We start from the raw sequence: 24,274 nt of genomic DNA, 5'->3' as shown, positions 1-24,274 counted from the left end.
CACCAATACGCTTTTTTCTTTGCCCTCAGGCCAGCCTGGATATCCGCATCCAGCCATGAAGGTTTCTTGGACCCTTTTCCCGCCTTCCTAAGCAGAGGAATTGCATCCTGCTGTGCCCCAAGGATAGCCTTCTTGAGGAAGGACCACCTTTCCTGGACCCCCATACTAGCTACACCCTGGGCTCCTTCGTGCCTTTGTGACTATTGCCCTGAGCACATCGAAGTTGGCTTTCCTAAAGTCAAGCATTTGTGCTGTGCTAATTACCGTCCCTACCTTTCTTTGAATAGCAAACTGGATCATTTCATGATCACTGTCCCCTGCCTCCCTTGTACTAGCACCTCCCCCACCAGGTCATCCCCAGAAGCTAACACCAGATCCAGTATGGCGTTTTCTCTAGTGGGGATGTGTACCACCTGCACGGGGTGTAGGTCCTATACGCACGTCAGGAACCTTCATGAGTGGCTAGACCTGGCTGAGTGCTCCTCCCAGTTGATGTCAGGGTAATTCATATCACCCATGACCACAACATCCTTTGCATGCGCGGCCTCTCCAAGCTGCCTGAAAAATTCCAGATCCAGATCTTATACAATATTTGATCATGATTCTTGTGTGTTTCATTCTTTATTTCTCCATCTGAAACATGGAAGCTAAGCTAAGTGCTAACGAATAGTCAGAGAAAATTGACAGTATTTTTTCATGTGCCCATTGCAAATACCATATTTACTTGCATACTACATGCAGCTTTCCCCCCATATTGGAGAGGAGGTATATTTTAGGTGGGGAAGCTGATTTTTCTTCACTGAAGTAGAAGCAGGGGGTATAAGAAGACTCATGGCAGCCAAAATAACTGCTGCTTTTTTCTGCCCCTGAAAACAGGAGTGACGTCCAGTCACTCTCATAGACTGAGCAATTTGAGGTGGCTCAGGGAAAGTGAGCTGCTGCATGCAATCTGTAGTATCTTGATGAAGCTTCTGGTGGGGGCACTTATATAAAGGACTATTTACAGCAAAGACCCAATGGTTTTGCTACTGACATGGCAAAAGCCTGGCCCAAACATTGTTGCTGTACTCTCACACCAGGAAGCCTGTGACCCAGCTCTACCCAGACTGTGCCCTGGGATGCTACACTTCCTAGACACTATGTTTCCAAAACAATTTACTCTGTGGGTGCTTCTACATGGGATGCTTTACTCAAGATTAGTGCACATTACTGCTCAGTGGGTTTTTCTACATGTGCCACTATAGTGCCAGTCTTTTAGTACTTCCTTTTAACAGCCCATACTGTGCCATGAGTGCCATGCACGGTTATTTTTAGACACTATGACACCATAGCAACATGCTATAATGGGGAGCTTGATGCTACAGTGATATTGCTGCAGCATCATGGTTTTGTCCATGGATGTAGGGTACATTACTCTAGAGTAAACCCACCCCTGTGACATAGTTGGCTATATAGGCACTTTTTCTTTTTGTTTACCTTCTATGATCTACCTTCCCCCAACCAGGTGTATTAAATATTTTGGGGCATGTGGCAGATAAGAAAAATGACAGTTTTAATTTTTCTATCCAGTTCACCATATAACATAACTATCAATTTAAAAGTGAAGAGTGGGTGTCTACACACGCATATGATCCAGGATCAGTTTACACATGAGTAAATTACTCACGAATGAACACTCCCAGGCAGGCATCTACACATGCAGGGAAGTAGGAGTAGATGTGCTGCTAATGACTGTGTGTAGATGAAACAAGAGGCGTGTGTACACAACACTTTACAGTGGGCTAAATACTTTTGTACCGCTTTAATGGTGTCGGTGTTTACAAACTTTGGTGGCGTACTGGACATTAATTCCAGCTGCTATAGGAAATTTGGCAGTGTAATGCACCTTAAATGATTTGGGATGAAGCAAACTACAGTAGTGGAGCAAAGCACCGGGCTCTGTGCAGCTCCACAGCTCTACATGAAGCCCTGCAGGCAGCCTGGCAGCAGCCCAGGAAAGCAGGCTTCACCCAAGAAAAGCAGCGAGCCTGATCTCCCCCTGCTCTTCCCCTGGAGCCTGCCTGCCTGCCTGAGCTGTACAGGAGCTGGGTGCTTCCCTCCGTGACTGCGGTGCCCCCTGAACCACCCCAGGTGCCTGTGGGTGGGTGTTGCCTTGGGGGAAGAGGCTGCCGCGGCCACAGAGGGAAGCACTAGCTTCCCCGCAGCCCAGGGACTGTCCCACCCACCGGCAGCTCACCCTCCCCTCCCACTGGAGAGGCAGGTAAGTCAGCAGGGTGTATGCACAACACGGGGATTTAACCAGCTTTAAATTGAAGTGGTGTTTTTTAAAACCCACCACTTCAATTTAGGGCCCCCATTTCATCAACATATACCCAATGGCAGCAAACTGCTCCCACTTCCTGGGATCTTGCAATGGACCCCTGCTGCAACCAGGGGAGCTATAGGCTCACCTTGGGTGCTAGCCCAGGGGCTGACAGGGAGCACTGGGCCAGAAGACAAGAGGGAAAAGAGATCTACTAGCCCTGGCTCCGTGATCAGGGGCAGGAGACTTGGAAAGAGCTGCAGGGGAGGGTCAGGTCCCAGCCCCCTGTCCTGATGCACCAGTGAGGCAGCTAGAAGCCAGTGCACTGCTAGATGCCCCACTCAGAGATTGGGGAAAAGAGCTGAGATATACTCCATCCCTGCAGCTCTTTCAAAGGCCCATGCCTCAGTCCCCTGATGAGGCATGAGTCTGGGACCTGCCTCTGACCAGGACAGTTCACAGCCTCCATACCTCATGCAGGATGGAGGCTGGGGAGCCTGTTCCCCTCTTAGCCCTGTGATTATGGAGTTGGTTGGGAAACAACCTGGGGAGGGAACTTATAGAGCTGGGCAGGGAACAAGCTCTTCAGCCCCCACCAGCAGGGAGTTTCCAGCACCAGCTCCACACTGTGGGGCCAGTGCTGGGAGACCCTTATCTCTAAGCACCAGCTCCGTGACTGTGGGTCTGGTATTGGGAGATCTTTATTTCCCAATGCTAGCTCCATGACCATGAGGCTGGCACTGGGAGACCCTCATCTCCCAGTTCCTGCTCCCCAGTTGCAATCTCAGAGCAGGGGGCTTGGAGCTCCCTGCTGCTGTGGCAGGGGAGCATAGTCCCTGCCCAGCCCACCCCAGCAGCAGGCAGCTCCCATGGGTAAAGAGCAATCTCCTACCCCTTGGTGGGTGGCTGAGTGGAAGCAAATTTGCTCCCAGTTAGTTGTCTACACAAGCACTATTGCACCATTATGAATTGAAAGTAGATTTGCTGCTTGTATCTTCAGGTAGCAAATTTACTTGTGATTAGCAAGGTTTACTGAATAGAAACAGGTAGATGTACATGTGTACTTCTCAGTAAATTTTGCTACTGTGCAGTTAAGCATCTTGTGTCGAAATGCCTGGTGATGGATAAGTCAAAAGTTTTTCTACTAGATAATTTAGAAGCTGGTAAACATTTGTTTTTAACATATTATATGTGGCCATGCAGGTGTACTTATGCAGTGGTGAATTAGCTTACACAGTAAATAAAGTCAATAAACAAGTAAATAAAGATTATAGTATACAAAAGAATAGTGTCCATGAAAAATGGATGGTTTTGTGGTTAACCCACTAAACTTGTACTCAGGAAAACTGGGCTCATTACCTATTGTTACCACAGGCATATGGCTTGACATTTGACATGCCATTTAGGGCAGAATTCTATTTTTGTTTGTGCACCTGAATACAAGCGTTTTACCCTGAATCTGAGCAGTTTTGGTACTTATCCCTGCACTGCAGATACAAATATAAACTGTGTGTGCACATTTGACTTGCTTGCTGAGCACATCTGGATGTAACTACTGGGGGAAAAGGATGCTTTTGTGCTTTTAGCCCTAAGATTTGAGGGGTCAAGGCTCTTTCCCAAGAAACAGGAGATTTGAGATCTAGCCCCACCAACCTGTAATCACACTAATTGTCTAGCTCAGTGCTTTAAACACTCCACTACAAGTTAGGCATTATATAGGCCCTTCTCCAGCACTCCTTTTGAAGCTGAACTACTGCATTTAGTAGTCACTGGATGAAATTAATGGAAAACAGGGCAGTTTCTGGCCCCCTGGGAGCAAGCATCCAGGCTAAACTCCATCAACCCTTCCCAGCAAGGGTAGCAGCCTTCTCACAACACCACCCATCCTCTGATTTATGCTCCATCTCCCTCTGTCCACTGTCCAGAGGACCAGCTTCAAAAGTAGGGCTGGTGGGATGTAGGGTAGGGTAGTAATGCCTATCCTGTGGTGTGAGGATTTGAGCACTGTGAGAAAATGTAAAAAGATGAAAATTCAAACCCCCTCTGGGTGAGTTGGGTGTGTTTATAGAAGGATTATCACACCCTTTTCTAACACCTGTTATTCACAATTTTCTGCCCAGCTAAATTTATATGACTTAAGACATGCTCACACATGGGTCTACATACATAACCTCATACCTGCCTGGTCATAGCCTCTGAGATATTAAGCTATATATTGTGGTTTTACCTTCTTGGACTAAGGCAATAAATTCCACCTAAGTTCCTCTTAAGAGGTCTAAATGTTCTTGTGGATCTGGCCCCTACACTGTGTAAATTTCCATATTTGTGAGAACATGGGGAATTAAAACTTTCTTTGCTTGAAGTGTTATCTAACTTGTTTATGTAAATTGTGAAACCTGCTAAATAGGGGCTATTTATATAAATATATATATATGTATTATTAAATCAAAGTGGAAAATAGGTTTTAGCGGTAATAGAACTTCTCACAGAAACAAATCTATTTTTATTGGACTTTTATGGTGTTCTCTCAAAAAAGTGAGATTTTTTTTTTTTTTGCTGAAAATAGGGGGGAAGTTCCCCTTGATTTTTCTGAAGGAAAGGAAATGTTTTGACTATTTCTAGAGAACATCCTTTATATTGTCAGATCAGTTAAAAAAGTATATTCCTGTGTCTGAGAATTCAATTACTTCAACTGAGTTGTGATAGCCTAAAGCTGGAATAACACAATCATGAATGAGGCCTTTACTAGTATCATATTCTGAACTGAACGTTATTAAAAAGTTCTGACTTGGGACTGAATTTTTGCAAGCTTAAAAATGTCAGAGAAATTAACATGGCACTCCACAAACACTTCATACATGCTTATTTATGCAGTGAATTCATTCAGGGTAAATTTTAATAATGAAACATGAAGTAACCATGGTAACCCACACCTTAAAAATCTATTTTGAGAGAGTAGTTTTTCAAAAAGCAAGTATGACCAGGGCATATTAAATGATTTATTTATTTATGGTGAGGTAACTAACACTAATCCCACTGTTATATGGATACATTTTCTAATCCAGGGTTCAGCTGTCTAGACCTGGTTGGCTATACAAGAAAGGAAATGGTACAGAAGGAAAGAGGAGTTAAAGCCACAGTGCATTTCATCATTGCTAGTTTCCTCAAAGGACTGGCTCCTGCAGAAAATTGACTGTATGTTTCATGAAGGAATAAGCAGAATAGATGCTACTGTTAAGAAGAAGAATCTATTGAACATTGTAACGGTTACTGTTCTTTATCATTACTCTGGTGTAGATAAGACACTGTCATCAGTAAGAGCATTGAACAGAGCCTGTGAGTCTTATAAGGAATCTATGCCTCCTTAGATATGGAGAAGTCAGAGGTCATGGAGGGAAATACTCTTGCGTCTCTACTCCCTTCATTAGAATTGACTGAAAAAGAATTATCATCTTTTGTCATCAAATTTCACATTTTTTCTGGTTCCGAATTGGGACAGAAAAGTTGAAAGACTGAAACTTTTTTAACAACAAAAAGTTCTGGAAAAAAAAAAATCATTGAAAATGTAGAAGTGTTTTGACATTCCTGATCCATGAAGAAATGGAATAGTTCAGATAAATGATGCCCATATTGTCTCTTTAGTCTGGTTCCCTGGCTGTGCTCTCACAGCCACACCCATCACTGTGCATTATGTTAACCAACAATAACAATGTGTTGGAAAAATTATAGGTTCTCATGGAAAAAAAATTTCATTTTTAAGTAAACCTGTGCTCTAGAGAGCAGCTGTGACAGAGGAGAAGGCTTCTGTACCAAAGGACGTGTTAGAGGCCAGAAAAGAGTCCAATACTAAATAGGCAAAGATGGAATTAGAGATACTCAAGACCTATTTAAATGGCAATTCTTTAGGGCATTTTAAAACAAGGCAGGAAATGTTGAACTGAAAGACTAAAATTAATGGAGAACAAAGAATCTGTCTGAAGATGGGAAGGGGATAGTCATTCTTCCTTTTATTTTCTCATTACCGATTTAGGTTCTTAAACAGTTCAGATTTTTCTTTTTTAAGTTTCTTTCCATTTACCTTTAACTTTTACCTGGCCTCCTTTTACTTAATTTTATGTGTTGTTTTATGTTCCTGCAAATGTTCTATTGCCCCGACAGATTGCATTCCACACTCCTAATAGGCAATGCAATTCAGCCCTTTAACTACAGCTAATATTCTCCTTGCAACACCTCTAGGAAAACCTGCATAAAATCATCACCTTAATGGATTTTACCTATGCTGATGTGCTTTACTTATGTTTAACAATAGAATGCTACAGTCATTGAAACCATTTAATAGAGCTGGCATCTAGAAAGCGTTAAGCTGCAATTAGTCAATTAAGCATTATTTCTGGTACAGTGCATACTCCTGTTTTGTAGTTAAAGTGATAATCTTTCTACAGGTGAACATTAGCTGGTGAGGGGAGAAAGTTTGGGAAGTACACTTCCCAGCATCAATTATCTACACTTGACAGTGCCTGAGAAATGGCAAAATCATTGCTGAATAACTCAGACTGTCCATAGATACATTGACAGATATGCTTAGCAATGTTGACAAATATTACTTATCCAACCTGACTTAGAACAAACATCTTTTAATCAACCAGAAACAAGACAACAACAAGAAAAATCAGGGGTCTACAGAACCTAAAATCTAAAATTCACCTGGCAGAGACTCAACCTAATTAATTCTGAAATGTGCTCATTGGGGGAGAGAAACAACTAGAGGATGTGGCAAAATTATGAACACAATCCTGACTGACGCAATCTCTCAGGTGGCTAAATTCCAAATCTTTTAGGACTTGAATGGTCAAAACCAACACAATCAATTTCACCTGGAAACCACAAAAGCTGCAGCTGCAGGAACATAGGAGCAATGTGCTTCTGGCAGGAAACACAAAAATAACAAATGACCATATGCATTCTGGACTAGTTGCAATTTCAAGTAGCCTCAAGGCACAACCCTGAGTACAGGATGTGACAATATTGTAACCATGAGAAAAATAAGTGGCCAATCCTCATCTCATGTAATAGAATGGATCTTGGGTTTACAATGGAGATTTGCAAAAGGTACCTAAAGATACAGGATAGGTGTTACAAATGTGGATTAGATTAGGTCCTAAACTCCTATAATTAGGTACCTAACTTGCTCAGGAACATTAATAAATCCTAATAGAAAACTATCTTCATTGAAGAACTGCATCTTAAAACCCAGGCTATACTTAAGATATATAGATGATAGAAACTTCATCTGCATCTTTAAGCATCTACATTCTTTGGACAACCCCATTCCTTGTTCCTAACTGTAACTGGCAAGGAGCAAACTTGATATCTTTTACTATCTGGGCATCCAAACACAGCTGGGGATTGAAATGCCAACATACAGGTATTTAATCCTAAAATTTATGATAGGTTATATAGGTCTCACATGGGGCTGACAAGGAAACAGTTAATTAGGCCACTGGCCAATTGGGATACAAGACAAAGGAGAAACAGAGAAGCAGTCATGTGGTCATTGGTTTGGGAGATAGGTACATGGGATGTGGATTATGAGGACTACCAGTCTGTCCATAGAAATAGGTGTATTATGCAAATTTGAAAAAACTTGGGAAGACCCTTCCAATCATATACCCCCATGAGCCTGAGGTAGGCCTTTTTACTCCAGCCTCTGTGATAAATGCCTCAGTATCAATGAAGGACTAATTGGATGTCTAGCTCATAGGGAAATACCAGACCATCTTTCTGGAAAAACTGAACAGATGGCTTTTATATTCTATGGAAATGGAGCTATGAAAAGTGGTCTCTGATCCTATCTGGCTCCTTTACAAGAAACCGTGGGCATTGGTTAAAGAGTGAAACAAGGAATGAAAATGTTAGGTATCATAGCTAGGTCACATAGGAAGGGACAGAGCTCTTTCATGTTGGTTCCCAAAATTAAACCATTAATCGAGATTCTGCATGGACTTCAGAAAAATAAATGTCATTGCTAAATCTGCCATTTATCAAATTCCACACAGTAAATAGATTCTTTAACTATGAGATTGGGACAGGTACATTTCTTCCCTCATTTCCTGAACAATTTTGTTCATGAAAACATCATGGGAAAAGTCTACTCTGCTATTACTTGGCATCTTTTCAAATACAACTCTTGTGTTGTCTGGTTTACATGAGGTGGTAGTCACTTCTCAATGAGCAAATAAAGGCCCTTGTAGATAAGGTTCAAGCCTTGAAGGGCTATATTATATCTGTCAAAGAAATTGATCTAGTCTTTCCCAGATGTCAAAAGATACTGAAAGTTTGCATCCATATATGCATACTTCAATGCTCCATTGACACAACTGTTCAGAAAAATTGTCCCTTAATATAGTACTATAGATACCAGTATTCAAAGAGCCTTTCCAGAGGATTGACCACCTTCACAGTTCTGAGATTCAGATTTCACAACGCTGTTCATCCTGCAGGTGGATACTATAAAACAAGCTATTACGGGAGACCTTTCCCATTAATTTAAAAGTGAGAAGCACCCAAGACTTTGTAGAAACTTGTTCCCCCTGCTTACTCTATTAAGCTAGCAAACAGGGCAGTTTGAAAGCAGTTTGCCAGGAGAAAGAGAAGGAAGGGGAAGAGTAAAAGAATGAGGAAGATGAGCCAGACATGATATCATGCTCTGGGAAGATAAGTATGCTAGAGATGCCTGTGTGGTTGGCTTGCTGAGTGCTTGCTTGGTTGGCTGTATGTTTTGGGCATGTGCTCTGAGCAGCTTGGATTGCTGCTAGCTGGGTAATTGCTGCCTGTGTCTGACAAAAGCAAGAATAAGGGAGTGGAGCCAGTTCAGACCATGGAGGGTAAAAAGGAGACTCCCCAACCAATCAGGGAGTGAGTGAACAGGGGCAGAAAACAGGATAGTTTGCAAGCAGTTAGCAAAACAGTTTGCTATCTGCCTCTGAAGGGGAGCCTTTAAGGTATGCTCTTTCTTTAACTAAGACTTAGTAACCTACATATATTTAGTCTAAGTAACTAAAACTTAGCACTTAGGCCAATAGTTAAGCCCCTTGTTTAACTGGAATCTAGAGTGAGGGGAAGTACACTAGGGCTAGGGACAGACATTACATATAAACTGGTTTAAACTTGTAACAAAACTGAAGTTCAGTGCACATAAACCAGTTTCAAAATGGCTGGAACTGGTTTAAGATAAACCTGGTTGAATGTAGTATCAGACTTAACTGATTTGGTAAAACCAGTTTATGCAATGCCTGTTCCAGACCCCTTCCTGGCTGAATTTAAACCAGAGTCCCCCAGCATCCCAGATGCTTTGCAGTCCTGGGTTGCACTGTCTGCTGTAGAGTACAGGACTGGCTCCTCCCCTTTGCTCTCTAGCCAGAGCAGGGGTGGAGCATAGCCAGATGCTGGCCTGCCATGGCACCTGAGGCAAAAGGGTAGGGAGGGGGGGTTAATTCCTTCCTCCATCCCCTCTCCCTGCTGGCAAACCCTGTGGATCACAGCTGCCCACAACTGCCTTGCCTGCAGCCAGGCAAAGAAGGAGTGAATTCTTCCCTCTGTCCCTTCTCTCCCCTGGGACCCCTGTGATTTGGCCCCTACCCTTAGCAGCTTGCCTGCAGCCAGCACAGAGAGGGTTAATTATTCGGTGGATTTCATAGTGGGCAGGGAGAGCAGCAAGCTAGTGCCCTATGTACAGGAGCAAGCCCTGCACCCATGAGCCCAGAGCCAAGCCCTGTAGGACCAGGCTGAGAGATGGGAGCTGTTGGCAAAGAGCTGGCACAATCGGCACACACATGCTGGAGATGGAGTTATGGGAACAAGAGAGGTTTGCGGACAGCTTCACCAAAGGATGTGGAGAGCTACATTTACATTTTAAAGCAGAACCCATAAAAGGTGGGACTATCTAAACAAATCTTTCTGAATGCCTGACTATAAGGAGATACTCTGCCCTCAGGATTATGTAAGACTTATGCAAAGATTTCTCTCGTCTTCCAGATTTACATTGTAAGTTAGCCTAAATTGTGTATGCTGTGTTTTACTAGGCTGAATCTTAGCTTAAGCAAAGATTTTTGGTAGTTCCCTGTTGTATGCTTGAAGTTGCATATTGTTGCGTTCAATAAATGCTTGCTTCAGACAGAGGAATTTTTCCCCATCCTCAACTCCTCAGTTTGGCAGCAGCTTCCCCCTCCCCTCCCAAGCTGGTGGCTGGTGTCCTGTGTGGTGTGCTAGCCCCAGCTGGTGCCTGGTCACACCCTCTTTGCTCCAGCAGGGAAGGGTGAGAGCCGTGGAGGGCATCTCTCTTCCCTCCTCTTTGGCAGTGGCTGGCAGGCATGCTCTGGCATCCCTCGGCTTCTGGCTTGAGCCACTTCAGGCATGTGGCTGCATTTCCTGATTTAACAGTGAATGTCTGTTCACTTATTAATTGGTTTTAGTAGTGCAGCTTAACTAGGGACAGAAGTTGCACACAAACTGGTTTAAGTGATCAGAAACTAGTTATACCTGTAACAGAACAGAAGTTCAGTGCACATAAACCAGTTTCAAAATGGCTGAAAATGGCTTAAGATAAACCTGGTTGAACATAGTATCAGACTTAACTGATTTTGGTCAAACTGTTTTTTGAAACTTCTGTCCCAGACCCCTTCCTGATCTGAGTTAAATCACACTCCCCCAGCATCCCAGCATGCTTTCCAGCCCTGGGTTGAGCTATGTTATCTACTCCAGAGAGCACAGTTGACTCTGCCCCTCTGCTCCCTAGCTGGAACGGTGAGGGCTGGCTGACAAACAGAGTGGGGGAGGCAAGTCCAGCTGGGGATACAGCCCAGTCTACAATGGGGTGGGAGGCTGCCCCTGGAAAATCCAGGCTAGGGTCTGATCAAATGTATTGCTGGCTACAATAATGGACTACAAATCCCAGAGGCACCTGGAAGCAGGAAGAGGAAGAGATGAACAACCCTGAAGAGTCCTATGGATGTAATTCTGTACTGCAAATCCCAGAAACCCCAATGGGCAGCAGGAAGAGGAAGTGAACATACAGCCAGACAGCCATGCCATAGTGCCCCACAGCTTCTGACCTGAACTATTACAGGCATGTGGCTGCATTTTCTGAGGTAAATGTCTTTTCACTGCTGTTTCAACTTAATCTGTTCATCTTACACTAACCTATGAAAACTAAATCTATTCATCCTCAGGCTTTTTGACTGTCTGTGCTTAGCTTTTGGGACCAAGGAGCAGCAAACAGGCCAGCTAAAGGGGAGATTTCTAGGAAAGGTCTTCTGGGAAAGAGGGGCAGGATAAGAGGCAGCAGATCAGGAGACTCAGATAAATGGATGGAGGACTGGAGGACCTCTGGCAGTAAGCAGAAAGCTTTATCCCTTCCTTCAGTGGTTTTCTTAGACAACAGATATGGAACACTAGCAAAAGAGGAGGAGCAGGAGCACATTCTGTTGGTGGAGGAAGCCAGGTCAGGCATTCCCCAAGGCTGGGAGGATCAAGACCTTTGCCACTAAGAGGAAGCAACAAGTGGTGGTGAGATTTCACCTTAGAGTCCTACCTTGGAAACTCCTTTCTATGGGGGATGGAGGCATCCATCTGCTAGGCTGACCTGTTGTCTTGGGATGACTGCTGTTTGCCCAGAATGGGGATCTGAGATATCAGAGAAGGATTACTGAGAGTCATCTGGCTTATCCATGTGGTCTCTGGGTGCAACAGTGAAGGGAAGAGGGGCTCAAATGGTTTTCTTCTTGATCCTTCAAGGAGAAGAGCCCGAGCAGAAATGGATACATCCTGCAGATCAATGCATGGATGCATAGATGGTGTTGTCAGCAGGGCTTTGGCTTGTTTGACTATGGGGTCTTTGTTTCAAGAAGAAGGATTTCTAGGAAGAGATGGGATCAACCTAAAGAAGAGAGGGAAGAACATCTTCTCAGACAGGCTCGCTGACCTAATGAGGAGGGCTTTAAATTAGGTTTTCTGGGGAATGGAAACCAAACCTCCAAAAGGTAAGTGTAGGGAAGTGGGTGATGTGGAGGAAGCACAGGTGGGAATGGCTGACAAGGAGGCCTCCTCATTCTTCTTGGTTAGTTACCTCAGTGGCCTGTACATGAATGCAGAGAGCCTGGAAACCAAGCAGAAAGTCCTCCCACAGTCAAGGAATTATGATGTGATTAGGATAACAGAAACTTGATGGAATAGTTCACATGATTGGAGCACTGTCATGGATGGGTATAAACTAAGTGGGAAAGACAGAAAGGAGATAAAAAGAGGAGGAATTGCTATTTATACAAAAGAGCTTTATGATTGTTCAGAGCTCCAGTTTGAAACTGGAGACATGCCTGTTGAAAGTCTCTAGGTTAAGGTCAGAGGAGAGAGCAACAACCGTGATGTCATGTTGGGTGTCTGCTGTAGACTACCAGACCAGGAGGATGAGACTTTCTTCCAACAGCTAGTGGAAATTTCCCAATTACAAGCCCTGGTTTTCATGGGGGACTTCAATCACCTGACCTTGCTGTTTTGCTGCCCCCCCCCTCCCCCCAACAGATGTACAAGCAATCAAGGAAGTTTTCTGGAGAGTGTCAAGGACAACTTCCTGGTGCCAGTGTTGGAGATGCCAATTAGGGCCCACACTTGACCTGCTGGTCACAAACAGGGAAGAATTGGTGAGAAACATAGAAGTGGATAATGCAGTCACCATGAGATAATTCAGTTCAGGATCCTCAGGAAAGGAAGGAAGGAAATCAACAGAGTAAGGACCCTGGTCTTCAGAAAAAGCAGACTTTGTTTCCCTCAGGGAACTGATGGGCGTGATCCCCTGGGAGTCTAGTCTTTAATGGGAAGGAATTCCAAGACAGCTGGTTGCATTTAAAAGAAACCTTACTGATGGTGCAGGAATGAACAATCCCAGCAGGCAGAAAGACTAGCAATAATGACAGAAGACTAGCTTGGCTTAGCAGGGAACTCTCCAGTGAGCTAAAACACAGAAAGGAAACTTACAAGCACTCAAAACTTGTACAAACTATTAGGGAGGAGTATAAGAGTATTGCATGGGCATGCAGGGATGAAAACACAAAGGCCAAAGAACAATTAGCATTGCAGCTAACAAGGGAGATGGAGGGTTTCTACAGGTATGTCAGAAATAACAGAAAGGTCAGGGAAAGTGTGGGTCTCTTACTGAACAGAGAAGTCAACCTAGTGACAGATAAAGCAGAAAAGGCTGAAGTACTCAATGCCTTTTTCACCTCAGTCTTTACGAGCAAAGTAAGCTCCCAAACTACTGCATCTGAAAGAACAGTTTTGTAGAGAAGTGAGCAGCCAACAGCACCAAAGAACACGTTAGGGAGTATTTAGAAAAAATGGAGGTGTACAAGTACATGGGGCCAGATGCATGCTTGGGGTGTTGGCTGACGTGATTGCAAAGCCATAGGCCCTTATTTTAGAAAACATGTAGTGATCGAGAGAGGTCCCAGATAATTGGAACAGGGCAAATATAGTGCCCCTCTTTAAGAAAGGAAAAAGGAGGATCCAGGGAACTACAGACCAGTCAGCCTTGCCTCAATCCCTGAAAATATCCTCAGGTCCACAAGGAATCTATTTCTAGCATATGGAGGAAAATAAGGGAATTAGGGACAGTCTGCATGGATTCACCAAGGGCAAGTCATGCCTGATTAACCTGATTGCCTTCGATGATGAGATAATTGGCTCTGTGGATGTGGGGAGAGCTGTACACATGAGATACCTCGACTTTAACAAGGCTTTTAATACAGTCTTCCACATTACATCAAGGGCTCGGCAAACAACTGTTCACCAGAGCACCCTTTGGGAAAACCAGAAGTAATGGTCAGAAAATCCTGGAAGACCGTTTCAGGCTTAACACTAGGAAAAATTTATTACACAGTCTGGAAACCCTAACTGTGAAGAAACTCCTTCCAGAGGTGGTGCAACCACCTACCTTGGAAATCTTCAAGAGGAGACTGGATGATCACCTCACTTGTTTCATCTGAACTCAGTTGTCTTGTGCCTAGTGCAGGGGGGCTGGACCAGATGATCTTGTGAGGTCCCTTCCAGCCCCTTAAAATCTATGAATCTATTAACATTCTTGCAAGCAAGCTAAGGAAATACAGGTTGAATGAATGTGGATAGAAAGCTGGTTGGATTTTCAAGCTCAAAGGCTAGTAATCCATGACTCAGCATCTAGTTGGCAGCCAGTATCAAGTGGAGTGCCCCAGGTGTCAGTTCTTGGGCTGGTTGTGTTCCATATCTTCATAAACAATCTGAAAGATGAGATGGAATGCATCCTCAACAAGCTTTCTGAGTAGATAGATAGTAGTAGATATGCAGGAGGGTAGCGCTTCAGAGATGCCTAGACCAACTGGAGGACTGGACCAAAAGAAAGAGCATGAGGTTCAATAAGCAGAAATGTGAAGTCCTTCATTGAGGCTGGAAGAATCCCATGTACCCATACAGGCTGGGGGCTGACTTGCTAAGCAGCAGTTATGCAGAAAAGGTCATGGGGGTTACATGTGCCCTTGTTGCAAAAAAGGCTAACAGCATACTGAGGCTACATCTGAAGTACTGTGTCCAGTTTGGAGCCTCCCCCCCCCCCAAAAAATGGATGTTGACAAATTGGAGAGAATCCGGTAGAGGGCAATGAAAAAGGAGGCTGGGGCACATGACTTGGGATGTAAAGCTAGGACTCTGGGTTTATTTAGTCTGGAGAGGAGAAGGCTGAGGGAGGCTTTAATAGCAGCCTTCAATTACATGAAGGGTGGTTCCAAAGGGGATGTATCTAGACTGTTCTTAGTGGTGACAGATGCTAGAACAAGGAACAATGGTCTCAAGTTGCAGCAAGGGAAATTTAGGTTAGACATTAGGAGGAACTCTCTCATGAGGAGGGTAGTAAAGCACTAGAACAAGTTACCCAGAGAGGTTGTATAATTTCCATCTCTGGAGATTTTTAAGACCTGGCTAGACAAAGCCTTGGCTGGGATGATTGAATTGGGGACGGTCCTGCTTTGGACTAGATATGACCTCCTGAGGTCCCTTCCAACCCTCATTTTCTATGATTCTATGATTATAATACGTGTTTGGTAGGGAAGAGGACAAGAGAAGGGGTCTCCATTATTATCTCCTGAGACACAGCTTCAAACTGATAACCTTTGGACTGGATGTATACCAAGAGAGATTAACCTACTAGTAGTTCATTGGTACCTTAGCTTGCAGTTACATTTTTAATCAAACAACATGAGAAAACATAAGGGAGGATGAAAGCTTTTAAAGATTATGTCCCTGCAATCATTCAGAGTGATGCCTATGCCAGGTCATTAGGTTTCACCTAGGCTTATGAAAGAGATTAATTAGGCCACTGCAGAATTAGGGGTATTCCCTTTTAGGGCTACAGATAAAAAGAGGGGCAGAGTGCATTCTGGTGAGCATTATGCTAAATAATGGTTAGGAGAAAGTTGGCTAATTTATGAGGAATAGATCAAGGAGGAGGATTGTAGGGGGAATCTTTTCAAGTTGTAGTTTGACTTAAGGTGAATATGGGGCTAAAGGACTATTAAAGGTCCTTTATAAAACAGTTTTATAATTAAATTGCAAATAGGGTGGAAAAATTCAAAGTTTCCGGCATGTGAAAAGATTCAGGAGAGGAATAGAAAGCAAATGCCCCTGATATCATTATAACCATAGGGACTTTGATATCAAATTGTTTCTGGAAACCTTTTGCATTTTACACCAATTATGCTTAGCAAAAAACCTTTGCCATTTCCTTGTGTAGATAACTACACCGATGAGCATCTATCTGAGCTAAACAAAATAGTAATTATATGATGCGTCTGAAAGGATGGCATCCTTAGGGAAGCTTGCTGGTTTCTGGAATTCTTCTTCCTGGAACAGCTGCATAGCTTTCCTGGCTGCAAGTGGAAGGGGTGAGTTGTACTTAAGAGCTCTGCAAGTAAAGGACGGAAAAACTTTGCAGAGGGTACATAAGTTTTAACAGACAGGAGGGCATGCAGTCCATGGTGTATAGTTTTTATTGGAGTATTTAAATTGTGACCAGAGCCTGCACTGCAACCTGTGGCCTCTATTGTCTGCTACTGAGGCATAAAAACTGAGGGAGGGAAAAGAAGGGGAAAAAAGAGTGGAGAGGGGGAAGAAGAGAAGCTAGGAGGAGGAGACTCTAGCCCTGTTGAGAATGGGGCACAGACTCAGCCCAAGCCAGGGGAAACCAAACTGAAACTTGACCAGGGAGCAGACTTCAGAATGGGGGAGAGCCCGTGTCATCCCACAAGAAGCTGATTCCCCACCAGGTTCAGAGCTGTGCAACCAGGGACACAGGTGTCAGGGAAAGAGTGGGGAGGGGTTGGTAAGCAAGGCTGGTGGACTTGCTGGTGCTGGTAGAAGCAGCAGAGCCCTTAAACAGTAAATGACCAAGCTATGAGTTGTCTGACTGAGATGGCGGGGTGAAATCAGAGCTGGAAAGGCTGAGCCACAGGGCCCGAGACCTGCAGAGGGAAACCCCTGTCTGTGGGTGGATGTGCTGGGAGGGGGAGATGGTCCAGGGAGGGAGTGGGCTGAGAAAAAACAAACCAGCATGGGTATGTGAGGGGACATTTAACCATTACTGTTTGCAGTAAGTGTATTTTCAGAAGAGAACTGCTTGAAGAGAAAGATCTGCCAATAAAAGAAACAAAAGGGAACCTATTGCCTGTAACAGCTATTCTGAGCCTGTTTCCTGTGTTACCAGGAATGATTAAAGGAGACCATTCTCCTGGGAGTGGCAGAAGCCTCACCTCTGCCATTTAGTGGTGGATCATAGTTATAGCTGTGTTCCCATTTATTGTTATGGGAAGTGGATTGTGACCAGGAGTAAATCAACTGGGTTATGGGGGAGAGGGGAACTGTTTTAAAAGGTTATAAATGAGGTGAACTTAGTAATTTCGGTTGTTTAAACACAAGTGGGACCATCCAGTGTGCTGGAGTTATCCACCTAATGTTATAGTTGTAAACTTTATCTAAATTGTTAGTTTTGTTATTAACTATTGCTATTATATTTTTGCTCGTTTGTCTATCTTTTCTGTATATAAATTGGTTGTGTATAATAAAGAATAGCATGTTTATCGGGTTCAGAGTAAATTCCTGGGTGGTAGCACATACTTCTCCACAGGGCACCTCAGTCAGTAGTCTACCTGAGGGGTTCCCAGGGCCACTGGCACCCTGAGGACCCAAAATCTGGCACATCACCCTGCCTTAGCATGCCAGCATGGGTTAGGTTCCTTTTTGGTCTAGCTAGATTTGATGACTATTTGGATATATACAAGATACAACTGTTCTTAAGGACTTTTCCTGAGAAGAAAGATTCTCAGGAAAGGTTTTATTGAGTACTCAGTAGTCATGGAGTCTTTAATGGGTGTATCATAGAGGATTTAGATTGAAAAGGACTCTTTCCTAAAGTAAGCTAGCTGCCTTAGTCCAAGAGCAGGTGTGTGCAGACTTCCTGCTGTAGCGAATAGCATATGCAACTGTTTGCTGCTCCTGGGAGCCATACAGGGAGCCTGGTGTAAGTAACCAGGGCTGGGGGAGGGCTGGGTTCATGGTGGGGAATTTTCTAGCTGGGGTTGGAGGGCTTAAAATAGCTTGGTTAAGAGTTTCAGAGGCATGGAAATAGTGCAGCCACAGGACTGGTGCAAGCACCTCCCGTACAGGCATTCAGGGGATCAGGTTAACTTGAAGTTAGTGTACCTACACAGGTGAACTAACTTAGATTGGGCATAACCTTTTATTTATTTATTTATTTATTTTTGAATAGCTCAAGTCCTCTGCATGCCAGTACATCTTGACTTTTATATCGACCTAACCCTGTTTAACACTATCTAAATGTAACCCATGTACATACTCTTAGTTGAATCCTATACCTACTATACCAGACTCACTTTTATTACCGTTTGGTTCTTTCCTCACATGCACCTCTGGTATCTGTTTTTCTGTCTGCATAATTTCTGCCAAGATAAAATGACAAAATATCTCCTTATCTTAAGCTTCACTTCAGTTCACTCTCATTTCTATTATTCTCACTTCTATTTTTCCTATCACACATGTAGAAACCCCCTATCTGGTATGCTTTTAACTTTCCTGTCCCCTGCAATCCTCTTTTCTACAGTATCTCTGCACAATAAATAAAAAAAAAAAAAAAATTGCCTTTCCTATTTTTAAAATGCCACCCTTGATCCTACTTGTTTCTCCAGGTACTGCCTCAATACTTTTGTTTTTCAACTCTGTCACCAATCACAATTTACAGACTTTTCTTCAACCTATGTTTGAGACTCTCTCCAATATGGCTTCCAAGACTTGCACTAGACTGAAATTGCTCTCACCAAAGTACCTAATGATCTCCCCATAGCTAAAGCTTAGAACTACTAGGCTATTCTTCTAGTGTCAACTGCCTCAAATACTATCCTGCATACACTTCCATATGATTCTGTATCCTCTTCCTTCTCTTCCTACTATTCTCATTTTCCCTTCAGTGTGAACTTCAGACAATGCTTCTCACTCCCCTGATCTCCCGCTTCACCACCCTTCGGTTTTCTCCAGCATTTTCCCATACTTCTGCTCTTGGCATCTTCCTCAACCCATTATCTCTGGGCAAACTCATCCACAAACATGAATTCAATAACTCTTTCTAGGGTGATCCTTGTCAGATTTACTTTGCCAGTCTGTTCAAACTAACGTGTCAGCCAGCCTCTCTGGTTCTACCTCCTGGGAATCCACTTCCCAGGGCTAAAATGAATCATTCCCCATGGAAAATCCATAATTTTTTTTCTTAATTTCTTTGTTCCTTGGGCCTTTAACCTGGCATCATTTTTACTTGAACTTCTCTCTTGCCCCTTTCATCCAGATCTTTTTTTAAAATAAAGTCTTAAGCTACAGCCTTTTCTAGCAATTTACACAGCTTACCTCTTGTCCTCTCTCTCACGTATCTCAATTTCCTCAGTTTTCCCCCTGACATTGACATTTGGCCTACATTTTTCTACCAGTCTTATCTACTCAAAATACTACTGCAAAGAATATTCTCTTAGCCTGTCATTTTGACCATGCCATTCCTATCTTTGATTTTTTCTGCTGACTTTGCCTTCCTTATTGCATAAAACATAACCCACTTGTCTTCAAGACCTTTAATAACCTATTCCTATCATCTTATTCACTAGCAAGATGTTATCCCCCACCTCTTACTAGCCCAGCATGCCAGTCTTCATCACTGACTTATTAAAAAAACACTGTCATGCCTTCTAGTATCTTATGCCTCAGGTTTGACAGGAGCTTTTCTTTCAGGCCTGTCCTTAAAACTGTCCTTTCCCATGAAGATTACAGAAATTCTTTTCAGTGGCTAGGATGCTTACTTCCTGTTAACCGCTATGCGTAATGATTACCAGTATCATCTCATTATTTCCTTGCTCCCTCTTCATTATGTAGCATCTCGGACCTCGATGGGGCACTGAGGTAAGATATGGGTATATACTGATAGAAAAACAAGGAAATAATGAGACAATATTGGTAAGCATTATGCACAGTGGTTATCAGCACTTGGCATGGTTGGTTACAGGTCCATGAACTCAAAAACAGCCAAAGCAATATACTTTCTGATTTATGTTAGATGCTTCAGCTACTTATGATAACTTTGCTCAACAAAAATAAATGTTGCATTATAGACAAAGAGCTGAGTATGATCTTTGTTCATATTTGTTTTCTTGACTGGTGATTCTAACCCAGAAAGCCACAGCACCCGGGGGGGCTATAGCAACTAACCCATAGATGGGATAATTTACCTGTATTCCTTGGTTCCTTAGTGTCAGAGTCACCTGTCATGATCTTCCCTGGTTCCTGCTTCACCTCCTTTTCTCACCTGCCATGACATGGTCCTAAAACTTGTTTGGGAGGTGGGTAAGCACATCACAGTCACTATCATGTTATGTATTCTTCCCAAGACTTCTTGTTCACCAACTGTCAGTCACTCTTGCATTAGAACAACTTTTCTTGCAGGCTTGCCTCCACCAGTCCTAGCACTTACCACAAGTCCTTCCTGGGCACTGGGCAGACTAGCCCTATCTCCACTCTGTTCAGACATTGCTGAGAACTCCTTCACCCTTTTGATAGTCCCAGTCCAAAATTCCAGTCCTGCTCAGATGCACTTCTCCTTCCCCTTTTAGTCCTTAGTTAGGGGTTTAAGTAGCCAGGTGTCACACTCAGACCAACTCCTGTACACCTATGCATGAGCTGCTAATTACTTGATTTACAAGCCCTTTTATCACCTGCTGATCTCTCTCTTACAGGGACCTGCCTGCCATTTTCTCATCCGCCTCCCTTTCCTATTTTCTTATCTTCAATCCCTCCAACCTCTATTCCTCCATTGAATAACAGGGCAAGGATTCCCTGTTAGAAGTGCCTTGATCCTCTCAAGGATACTGTGGGTGCCATGCAATGATAAGCGCTGTTTGGTGCACAAACATTATTTACACAATGAACCCAGAGATTTCAAATAAGAATCCATAGTATAAAATACAGTTGGCCCTAAGTTTCACTAAGTTGGACCAAATTTTATAGCCATAAATTCTTTGCTTGTTAATTTAGGTTTAAAATAAAATGTTTAAAATGGAACAGGATTAATAAAAGTGTGTATTGGAATTTACACTACACTGTGCTCATTACAAAAACTGAAGAAGATGGATTTTTAGTGTAGATCAGTGGCTTTTCATGCTAGTCTGTAGCTAAGTGGTGTTGCATTGGTCCATGAACTGAAATATCTTCTTATCCCCATTTTTATTTGATAAGGTGCATGATGGTCCTTGAGAAATCTTGAGGGTTGACAGCAGTTGTTTGGTTGAAAAAGTGTTGGTACCAATAATGAAGATTATTTTAGAGGCAGGAAAAATAACCAAAGAGAGAAAAAAATATGGTCTCTTTTTTGAGAGAGAGCACATAGGGAACTGAAGATGCAGTACTTTGTGCCTCATAGCCTCTGAGCATCTCCAAGTCTCAGAACATCATAGCATCTCTGGGAACCGAAACTGAATCACATGTATTCTACACCACTCTAAACAGATGGTAAGCTAAGTTTTCTAAGGATTAAAAAAATAGCACAGAAAAAGAGCATGATATTGCCTTATTTGTCAGCAGAAGCTTTAGTTATAATGTAGTTACTCAGATTGCAATTCAGCCAAGTGAGAATTTTAAGTGGCATCACTGGCACAACAGACAGTTCCAATGCCTTCACTATTATTTGGGGCATTACTCTTCTAGTATGTTTCTGTATGTGGGAATACAACCATTTACTGATTATTTATTCTTGTCATTCAAGAAATAAGATCTGATAGCACTCCATAATTCTGCAGTTTTATAGCTGCTTGCTTAGCTTGTCCAAGTCTACCACAAACATGATTGGGACGGTCTCACAGCATGGAACACTTAATTTCATGTTCTCATTAACTACTTAATTTTTAATCTCTCATAGCCCCTGTTGAGACACTGAGACAAATAACAGACATTACAACATATTATGTCACATTAGGAAGGCTAAGGTTAGGCTTTGTGTCCAAAATTCAGATTAATTTTGTAATGGCTGAAATTAAAAGTGATACGGCAATGGAAGTGCAGCCAAATCATGCTGATGTATCAGTTTCTTTCTGTTTTCCTCAGTGAAGTCATAATGCAGTTTCCTTGATAGTTAAGGATCTCTTATTTCTCTTGGACTTCTTAAAAGAAGAATCATAATAATAAAAAATAAATATGCGTGTTTTTCTTATCTCCCCAAATTTTCTTCCAAGATCACAGATGGGAACATTACAGATCAGGATCTGGAGTATAATCTTCTAAATTACAGGACTAAAAAAAAATCTACATCCCCTAAAAAGTTACATGTGTTGCAGAGTTTTAGACTCATTAATATATGCAGATGTCTGCAGAACAATAATGGTATTTCAGGTTTCCTAAGCTGTTACAAGCCTTTTTCCCCCTGTAAATCTTTCTTTTATTAGGCCAGATCCTCAACTGTTGTAGGTTTTCATAGTTTTGAGAACATCAATGAAGCTATTTTGATTTACACTAGCTGAGGAATCAGGTTTTTTTGTTCCTTACTGTAAGCAGATTTTGCAGAGGTTTTCTTTCTCTTTTGTAGTTGCATAGGGAAACTATCATTCATATTTCTGCAAGGACAAATGTGTTTCATATGAGGCAAAAGTGATTTACTGTACTTTCATTAGTTTTACTATTAAAGTCACTGCAGATGTCCTTCATTCAATGGGATGGCATCAGACTTCTCTGGGAATTGTTTCTGAAACTTCTAATCGATATATGAACTTAACTCTTTTACTGCTACCTACATGTCCAGAAGCATAGATGAACAAATCCAATATTATTTAAAATATTTGGTTCTGTACTACCAGGACATGACTCCAATTTTATGTTGGTATAACCCCGTTGAAATCAACTGAGTTATGCCAGAATAAGCCTGGTTTGATTATGTTGCAGATGAGGCCCTTTGTTTCAGTTACATTTGGAATGTCGAAATATTATTAATTAAATGACACTAAAACATGTACATAATGCACTAAAGGCATTAATTAGTGACATCAATATACTCTTATTGGCTGAAATTTCTTATACTCAAAATTTCTGATTGGTTAAACAATTACAAATGAAGTTAGGACTTACAAAATAAGGTGGGCAGAAAAAACTTCACTGTTAATTATGGTCCCAGTGGAAGTCAAGTACTCTTTATTGCTTATTTTTATGAATAAAAACAATTTGATATTCCTCTTCTCAGTTCTAGCTAATCCATAAATCAACCATACACATGGTTTTGTTCATTTGATGGTACTGCACAAATATGACTAGGACTATTATCATGCATAAGTCTTCGTGTCAGGGATCACATCACAATTGTCTCTAACATGCCACCCATGCTTATAAAGCTATAGGAACAATGAAACAATACTTTTTTCTTGTTAGCATTGTAAAAAGTCAACACCAGTCTAGAAAAGTAAGCTGGTTTCTATCTTGCCTCAGGCATTTAGAAAATGACAGGCATCTGAGTTGTAACTACAGCATTGTTATTAATACTGGTGATATAGGAGGCAGAATATTATTGCTTAATTTTCAGGTTCTACACAGTTTGCAAGATTCGCTATTAGAAAAAAAATCAATGTCACCAGTGGACTTGTAAACTGAGCAAATTTGTATGGAAGTCATTGAAAGAGTAAAATATGGAACCCCACAATGTAATTATTCTAGTCACTTTTCAGATTATAATTGATAGTTCCCTGTAGGAAACTAGCAATTTACACAAGGAGATGGCCATTAACTAATGCACCTGATGTGGAATGTAGCTGTGTATTATAAAGGAGAGACCATAACACAAAATAACAACAGGAAAAGATAAATTAGAGAGGAAAAAAACCCAACAATCTTGCAATCTTTTGTGAAAGAAAAGGATACCTCTAGTGTGTATATCTGATACCCAATTGCAAAACATTTTTAGTACAAAACTAAGACCAAAAGCTTAGATCTGCATCTTCATCTTACAATATTTGTCCACTGGTGCCCTTATTGTCATTATACAGTAGTTCAATGTCTTGAGAAAGGTAAGCATTTATGAAGGTTTATACTACCAACTAGTGTAATCTTCACCCTTTCTTGGGAATTTCTGCTGGTCATTTAAAAACAAACCCAAAAAAACCTGCTTGCTGGTATAAAAGAATAAATGCCATGGAAAGTATGTTTTGTTAATGTCAAAATAATGATAATCTTTAAGGTCATACTTTATTTAAAATTGTGGGTTTAACTGGTTAACATCAGAGTCATGTATTAATTACAGAAGCAAATCTGGATTATGCCAAAATGGCTTTTCTCCATAATCCATAATTCAATTAGTGGAGAAACTGCATGCCC

Source organism: Gavialis gangeticus, unplaced genomic scaffold (genome assembly GCF_001723915.1).
Source record: "Gavialis gangeticus isolate Ggan-Ray unplaced genomic scaffold, GavGan_comp1, whole genome shotgun sequence".
In the NCBI taxonomy this organism is placed as follows: domain Eukaryota; kingdom Metazoa; phylum Chordata; order Crocodylia; family Gavialidae; genus Gavialis; species Gavialis gangeticus.
This window is presented reverse-complemented; position numbering follows the sequence as displayed.